We start from the raw sequence: 9,389 nt of genomic DNA, 5'->3' as shown, positions 1-9,389 counted from the left end.
GGGGCGGGGCTGGGGCGGGGGCGCGTGAGTGCTACGCAAACGCAAACGCCAAGGCCCAGATCTCTGTATCTAGGAGCAATCTCAGGGGTTGGGTGTCTGCGGAGGAATCTGGGCTTGACAGTAGGATTAATGGGCCGCTCTGATCAATTGGAGCTCTCCCAGGCCCTATTTTCGGAACCATAGATTATATATATGTATATACACTAGTATATACTCTCTCTTGGATTTTCTGCTATTTGAAGACGGATACTATGAGGCGCCCTCTCCCAGGTCTTCTCTGAACAAGTTCCTTCCAGCATAACTAAAGAAAAATTATGAGGTCACTGAATTTGCCTATGGTTTAAATATAGTGGATGCAAGGGAATCCCTGCAGAGAGGCAATATAAAGACACCCTTGGTTGCTTAAGGTTTGATGTTCATGATCAAATAAAGTCCAGTGTCTTGTTCGTTCTTCTGAAAGAATAAGTCCAAGTCATGGAACCCAGTAGCCCTTGAAACACTCACTTGAAAAGACACGGAGCCAAATGACAGGATCCAAGCAAACCAAGACCTATTAGGCTCCAGTTTAATGCTCAGCCAACCGAGGCGCACTTATTAGTATCTTGCCATGGGCAAGTGCTTCCTTTGAATCTCAGTTTACTCATTTACAAACAGGAGATACGATCCCTAACTCACCATTCTATTTTGAGGATAAATTAAATGTATGTAAAATGTTTAGCACACAATGAAAGCCCCGCAAATGGGGGCCCCTGTTTCAGAGATGTGGGTTACCATCCATTGTCTAAGGAAAGAAAGGAAGAAAGAAAAGAAAGAAAGAAAGAAAGAAAGAAAGAAAGAAAGAAAGAAAGAAAGAAAGAAAGAAAGAAAGAAAGAAAGAAAGAAAGAAAAGTATGAAGCCGAGAAATGCTTAGACTGGGAAATTTTTTAAATTCATTAAAGCCAAAGAAAACATTGTGCTTGCCCAATTCAATCTCACTTCAGAAAGATTTGACTGAGGTTGAGAACTCCAGTCACTAGTTAGACTCTCCCATGAGCCCCTAGACATAGACATCTTTAAAAAAAGAAACACTCTGCTCTTGGGACTGGGCAATGCTCAGAGGCCCAACTACCGGGAAGAAACAGCTTCCTGAAAAGCAAATCTTCCAACTGCTCTGACAAATGAATGTCCAGCCCTCTCCACTCAGCATAGCCTCTGTTTGGTTAGGCTATCCCAATCTAATTGTTATTGGGGGTTAAGGATAACAGTCAAACAGCAACTTTGTTGTACTTCTTTCTTTTCAACTTTGTTGTATTTCTATAAGCAAAATAAATAATTTCAAAGTTAGTAGTGTTAATGTTATGGTGGAAGAAGGGCCCTACAAAACAACTATGTGAAGACAATGGAGATATCTTGAGGACACTCCTTCATTTATCCCATGAGTGAAATTTCCAGAGAACCCTCTTGGATGAGAGTAGAGGATCAAAATTTGAGAAAATATTATTTAATAGAAAAATCTCATCAGAGTAGTCGAATGCATAGCCATAATCATAGATAAAGACTATTGGGTAAAAAAAAAAAAGCAAAATTTAAGCAACCAACCCATGGACACATGAGTTTCATCTTGAAACAGACCATCCCTGAAGCCATCCATGGTTAAGGGTTGTAAGATGCCAAGATATTAGAGAAGAAAATTAGAAATGATCCACAGCCTGCCCATATTTTATAGGTTATAGGTGACCCAGACCAGGAGAAGAGAGGTGTCTTGCCAAAGGTTGTATAGCTACTTAGTGGTAGTGTTTGGAATAGAGCATGAAAGGGAGAAACACCAGTGTAAGCCCGACATAGCATTATTATACTCAGAGACTGCTTTTTCGTGTTAAATTTGGATAAAAATAAGGGATTTCACATAAGATGGAATAAAATTATAAAATATTTTTGAAAAGTTATAAAATACTTATTAATTTCTTTTTTTTATAGTTTCTTTCCTCCCCCATCTTCCCACTCCCCACTCCCTTTGGCAACTACCAGCTGTTCTCTATCTATGGGTCTGCTTATATTTTATTTTGTTGGTTTTTTTTTTTGGCTGAATAATATTCCATTATATATATATACTGCATCTTCTTTATCCATTCATCCATCAGTGGACACCTAGGCTGCTTCCATATCCTCACAACTGTAAATAATGCTGCAATGAACATAGAGGTGCATATATGTTTTTGAATTTGTGTTTTTGTTTCTTCAAATAAACACCCAGAAGTAGAATTGCTGAGACATATGGAAGTTCTGTTTTTAATTGTTTGAGGAACCTCCATACTGTCTTCTATTCTGGCTATACCAATTTACAGTCCCACCAACAGTGTACAAGGGTTCCTTTTTCTCTCATTAGTTTCTAGTACCATCATTCTTCATTTTTATTATATTATATATGCAGCATGCATATATGGCATTTCTTTTCTGTATGGAGTTAAACTCTGGTCAAGCCATTATACTAAGAGACAAGTATTTTCCTCAACAAACCTTAAGATGGTGTTTGTATGTGTCAGTGTGAAAAAGACAATTAGTCCTACATTGACCTTTTTTTCTTTTATCCCATATTCTTATGTGCAGATGATAATCATGGTCAATGTTATTTTTAAATGTTCATAATAGTTGTGATTTATTGCATTCCTGGAACATTCCAGGCTTAGGGAGTGGTTCTAGCTCCTTAGCATAGGTTTTAGAGACAGACCTGAATATAAATACTGATTCTTACCCTGAGTAAGTCATTTAAAATCTCAGAGTTCCGTTTTCTTCATTTGTGCAAAGGGAAGAATAGTACCTACCTCAAATTGTGCTTGGAGCATCATAAGCACTCAAATTGCGATAGCCAATATTATTACTATTTCACAGGTAAAAAGCCTGAAGTGCAGACAGGTAAGGACTTGCCTGGTATGGGGCAGGTGGTAGAGCAAGATCAACCTGACTGCACACCCTTTGCTTTCTGCAATTCTGCAGGCTGATGGTCCTTGCTGTGACCTTCAGAGTCACTTCTGAGCATAGCAAATGCAGGTGACTGCCCTGCAACCCAGCTTGGCGACTTCCAAGCTGTCTGCTGTAAATAACTTTCAAAGGCCGAGAAACAAAACTTATACTTTATCACAGCTACTTAGAGTGGAGCCTCTCTCCAATCTATACTTGATTTTTGAGGAAGAATTTTTTGGCTTCAATAACTCCTGCTCTGTAGAGAAGTGGTTAGAAATGCTCACTTCCCCATGCCAGCAGAAACAGAACAGGCAGGGGATCCGTCTTTGGACTGCTCAGAGATTGCTGACATGGGGAAGTGAGCTTTAGTAACCACTTCTCCACCCTTCCTTTGGAGTCCCAGATGACTGAAACCAAACAGGGATAAGGGTAGGGTTAGGTCAGGGAGAGGGGAAGCATTTCTGTTTCTTAAAGTCATAGTTCTAAGTCACCTCAAACACTTGGAACCACAGTCACAGGACATTTTATTGGTAGTGCTGCTCAGCCACCTCTTTGCAATTAGGTCAATTATAAAATTGCCTAGAACTTAACCAACCAAATGAACAAACATAAAATCGACATGTATCATTATTTTTTCCCTGGCCCCTTCTCATTTATTAAGCTATAAAAGCCCTTAGAGCAGGACCAGGTTTTACTTTTCAGCAAATTCAATTCAAACTTTGCAAGCCCACTTCACATCTAATAGTCAGAGCTCACATTTATTGAGCACTTGCTATATGCTTGGTACTCTACTAAGCTCTTTTTCTGTGTTAACTCAATCCTTACAAACACCCTAGGAATTTGTTATTATAACAATCTCTCTTTTGTAAATAAGAATACAGGCAGAGAGGTTAAATTAAATTGGTGAGAATTCAAGCCTATGAAGTCAGCCCAAACCAGTCCTCTCTATAACCATGTTATTCCGCCTCCGACTCCCTCAATGATCACAATCCTATGAGGTGTTACAATCAGCCTATTCTATAGAGAAGGAAAGTGAGCTTTAGAAAAGCATAACAACTTGTCCAAAGTCCAAAGCACGGAGGAAGTGGAGCCAGGATGTAAAAGCGAACAGTCTCAGAGTGCCAAGTATTGCATTGTATTGTAGTGCATTATGTTTTCCATTATGGTAAGAACACAACACGCTTTTGAGTGTACAATATAATATTGTTAATTATAGGTATGATGTTATGCAACAGATCTCTAGAACATATTCACCTTGCATAACTAAAATTTTATAGCTGGGAACAGTCTTAAGCCCTCTGCTACACTGCCTCCTTCAAACAGTGGGAGTACAGAAAAATGTTAACTCTGTGTCATTGAAAATATTATAAATTGCTACTTAGTTCTGTCTCCTAATGTTCAGTCTTCTCAGAGTCCGCTAGTTAGGGAGGACATGGATCCTGCAGATGTGAAATCAATTGTCCCTACCAGAAAAAGCCTCATTATTCTACGCAAACCCTAACTTACAGTTTAGTTATCTTTTAAACGAAATTCTGAAGAGAGAGTTTTACAAATGGGATAATTAAGTAATTATTAGCAAAAAATAATTTCTAGCCGAAACCGGTTTGGCTCACTGGATAGAGCGTCGGCCTGCGGACTGAAGGGTCCCAGGTTCGATTCCGGTTAAGGGCATGTACCTGGGTTGCAGGCACATCCCCAGTGGGGAGTGTGCAGGAGGCAGCTGATCGATGTTTCTCTCTCATCGATGTTTCTAACTCTCTATCTCTCTCCCTTCCTCTCTGTAAAAAATCAATAAAAATATATTTAAAAAAATAATAATAATAATTTCTACTTTCATAAGCTATTTAAATAAGAAGCCATAGTTTTCCTGACTGTAATAAAACACTTCATCAGGGTGCAAACTACCCACATTTGTATAATGTTGAAATCAGCCATGTAGCAGATCCAGTGGTACTAATCCAGATCCCCTTCCAGACAAAGGCACTCCCCCACCAGAGGAAGCCACTTCACTCAACCTAAGGTTATGCCTTCTCCTGATGGCCTCCTGCATCTCACTAGGGATATAACTGGGACAGCTCTGAAAGGTCATTTTCTCTCCAGAGCTCCCTTATTATTAGTTACAGCAACTTTGTGGTTTAACTTCTCATTCTATCCAAACCTGCGTGCCTTACATCCTTAGAGATGTTACAGAGAACACTCTCCATGCAAATCTCAGCGTTAGGATCTGTTTGCTGGGAACTGGCCTTGACCAGTTGATATCTGTAAAATGAGATTTGGGAAGACTTTTGCTTCCAAACAAGATGAGGTAACAGGGAGTGAATTTAACCTCTCACATGCAATAACCAATAAATAAAATGAAATATAGGAAGACATTGGTGAACAGGCAATAAAAGGCAGTGATCCCAATTAGGTGGAAAACAAAAATGGTGGGCTTTATCATTGTCCCAGCTTACTGTGAGGCTCCGGCATAGGGCCTGGGAACTCAGGCATGCCTGATGGTGGACCTGATTTGGGGAGATGGAGCTGGAGTCCAGTGAAAGTAGGCAGCTAAAGAGCAGAGGATGTGGAGGGGAGAGTAGCAGCGAGCACACCCTTGGAGGATAGGCCCTCGGTGTCACCTGAGTACTGATCTGCACATGCGCCTGAGGAAATGCTCTGAGGCCACAGAAAGAACCACATGAAAGGATTAAAAGGAATAACTTCTCTGAGCTCTCATGGGCCTGTTCTCACCAGCATGATGAGAAAAACCTCATAGTTGACAGGAAATGGGGTATGGAGCTTTGCACCCTGGGTAGTGGTGAAAATCTCATCCTAGACTAAATGCTTCACTGGTCCCATCTAACAAACCTCAAAAACAGGATTGAACTGAGCAAACTATTTCCAAGTAAGTCAATAGCTTCCCTGAACAAACCTTAAGAATATTTATAGGCATACCACAATAACCAGCACCCAACAGTAAAACTCAAAATAAATGGTGTTCAATACAAATTACTAGGGATAAAAAGAAGTAGAAAAATATATCCCATTAAAAGGGGGAAAAAATCAACCAATTGAAAATGACTCAGAAAAACATAGACATTAACATAGTTACAACTGTATGCCATATGTTTAAGAAGCTAGGAGAAAGATTGAATGGTTAGGTTCATCTTAAGAACTATGAATATAGTGTTGATGTCAAAAAATAGATTGGAGCCATGTCTAATGGCAAATTAGACATTGCAGAAGAACAGATTAGCAAATTTGAAGACAGCAATAAAAACTATTTAAAATGAAACAGAGAAAAAAAAGACTTAGAAAAGAACAATAGAGCATCAGGCAGCTATGAAACAACTTCAAATGGACTAATATATATATATACGGTTGGAGTCCCTGCACAGGCAGGGATGGTGGGTGGATAGAAGACACTGAAAAATAATGATTGAAATTTTTTCAAATTTTGTATAAGCTATAAATCCCTGAAATTCAATAAACCCTGAGCCCAATAAACATGAAAAACAACAACAACAACCCTACAGGCAAGGACATTCATAATCAAATTGATTAATATCACCGTAAAAGGAAAAATCTCAAAATAGAATTTCAGGGCTAACCTATAGATGATGAGTCGTCACTGGTGATAGATGGAGTTCTGACAGCCTTGACATGAAATGGCAGTGCTATTGTTCAACTTTGACCTGTGGTAAACTAGGACCCAGTATTAGTGGAAGAGGATGCACTGACAGATGCATGTCAGGTCTGACAGTTTGGGGGAAACAGTAATTATAAAGAAACTGGAGGTCTGTTGCCATCTTAAAAATATGAACTATAGTTATAACTTTTAATGACATATTAAGTTTATCATCTATACCACTTCTGGGTCAGTTCAGTTGATTTAAATTCCCCCCTCTTAATGGAAAGTATTTTCCTGCTTATTTGATACATTTTTTATTAGCTGCAAAGGTATTGTGAATTTTACCTTGTATGATGCTAGCATAATACCTATGAATAATATTTGTTTCTTGTACAATTTTAATTTAATTGTATTTATATGGAGGTTTAATTTATCCGGAGATTTAATTTTATGCATTGGGTATTACTAAACGGATTAATAAGAGTTGGTTTAGGCCCCTGAAGAACTCATAATCTTGTGGAGAAAACATAAACTAGAACTGATACAAAACAATGCAATGAGCCCAGCCAGTATGATGCCATGGTTATGATTAGGCATTGGCCCATGAACCAAGAGGTCACATTTTGATTTCAATCAGGGCACATGTTCCGGTTTCAGGCTCAATCCCTAAGAGGGGTGTGTAGGAGGCAGTTGATCGATATTTCTCTCTCACTGATGTTTCTATCTTTATCTCGGTGGTGCCGGAGAAAGGTTTAAAATATTCCTTTAAAATATTATTTTATTATAAAATTATTAATTTTGGAATTATAAAAGTATAAATACAAGTTTTAAAAAAACACATCTCTACTCCCATCTTCCAGAAATAGCATCCAATAGCATTTTGATGTATTGAGTCTTTTCATCATATACACAACTATTTTACAAAATTGAAGTTATACTACTTGATTTTTTTAGTTCGCTATACTGCCAATATTTACCCATGTAATTCAGTGATTTTTAATAGCTGCATAGTAGCTCATCATTTGAACCAATGTCTTGTTATTGGACATGTAGCTTATTTCTTATATTACATTAATATGAAAACAGGGTAATGAAATACAGTGCAGTAGAGATTAACAGGAATGGGGAACTGGAGGCCTGGACCCCAGTGTCAGCTCTGAGAGTTTTGATATAAGTAATTTCCCCTCTCTGAGTTCCAGTTTCCTCACTTAGAAAATTGTCAGGCTGAACTAGATGAAGTTTCACATCCTATTTAGTGCTAACACAGACAGACAACCAACCGCACTCCCAGCACTAAAATCACTTCAGTGGGGCAGGTCTTAGTAGAACTCTGAACTTAATAGATTGTGAAGACAGCATAAGGACCTACACTTGGTGGGTTGTTTGAAGAAGTAAAACAGCAAGAAGTGAGCATTTTCACTGGGAAAAGTGGGAAAGCATCGAACTATCTCTGACTCCACCAGCCCTTTCCTCTCCTCTGAGAGCTTACAGTGGTTCTCAACCTTCTGGCCCTTTAAATACAGTTCCTCATGTTGTGACCCAACCATAAAATTATTTTCGTTGCTACTTCATAACTGTGATGTTGCTACTGTTATGAATCATAATGTAAATATCTGATATGCAGGATGGTCTTAGGTGACCCCTGTGAAAGGGTCGTTCGACCGCCAAAGGGGTCACGACCCACAGGTTGAGAATCGCTGGAGAAGGATTGACTTCCTACTTTTTCATCCAACCTCTAGATTTCAAGCATGTGCTTGCAATTGGAGGATGATATTTACAAGTGTGATTGGGCACTTTACATTGTTTGTATTTGTGCATATTTTCAGCTTTATAAAATGAACATTAATGTAAAGGTGACATTTAAAATAAATTTGTTTCATTGAGTCTTTTTTTAATAGAGCTAAAGTTAAAAATTAGAAGAGGAAGAAGAGCATTAGAGAATATAAATATTCTGCTTAATAGATTCACTCATTCTTTCATTCAAGAAATATTTATTGAACATATACTATGTTCCAGTCCCAGCTTTAGGGCATGGAGAGATATAAAACAGACAAAGCCCTAGACATCATGAACTTACATTCTAGGTGAGGGAGCCAGACAGTAAACATACACAAAATATATTGTGTTGTTACAGTATGTCAGATGGGTCTAATCACTAAGCAAGGGAGAGGAATGAGGGTAAAATAGGAAATACGGGAACTAGGGAGGAAGTTGATATTTTACATGGAGAGCACAGGAATGGCTCCTCTGGTAATGTGATGTTTGAAGAGAGACCTGGTCTGTAAGATCAAGCCATGCAGATCTCTGGGGCAAAGAGTATTTTAGGCAAGGTGAGTAGCAAGAACTTTTATGAGATAAGAGGGTATGTGGTATGCTCTATGCCACCACAAGCAGAGCAAAAAAGCAAGGAGAAAAGTCATGAGACATAAAGTAAGAGAGGCGGTGGGATGCCAGATTCTATGGGCCCCTAAGAGAAACATTGCATTTGTTCAGAGTTGGAATGGGTGCAATTAGATTTGGGACAGGGAAGTGACATGATCTGATTTATTCTTTAAAGCGATCTTTATGGATGCTTTGTTGATAACAGGCAAGGTTAGGTATTGAGAAGTGAAGAGAAAGAAAGCTAGGAAAAATTAATTAAAATGTTATTGTGGTAATTCGGAGAAATGCAACTGTCTACACTGCAGAAGTGTGGAGGGTGAGAATGGGCTGACCTCAGCAAATATGAAGGTATAGCTAGAAAGATACGCTGATAGCATGATGTGGGCTATGAGATAAAGGGGATAAAGGAGGATAGTAGGGTTTTGACTTGAGCAACTAAAAAAAAAAAAAAGGGAA

Source organism: Myotis davidii, unplaced genomic scaffold (assembly GCF_000327345.1).
Source record: "Myotis davidii unplaced genomic scaffold, ASM32734v1 scaffold196, whole genome shotgun sequence".
Classification (NCBI taxonomy): Eukaryota; Metazoa; Chordata; class Mammalia; order Chiroptera; family Vespertilionidae; genus Myotis; species Myotis davidii.
This window is presented reverse-complemented; position numbering follows the sequence as displayed.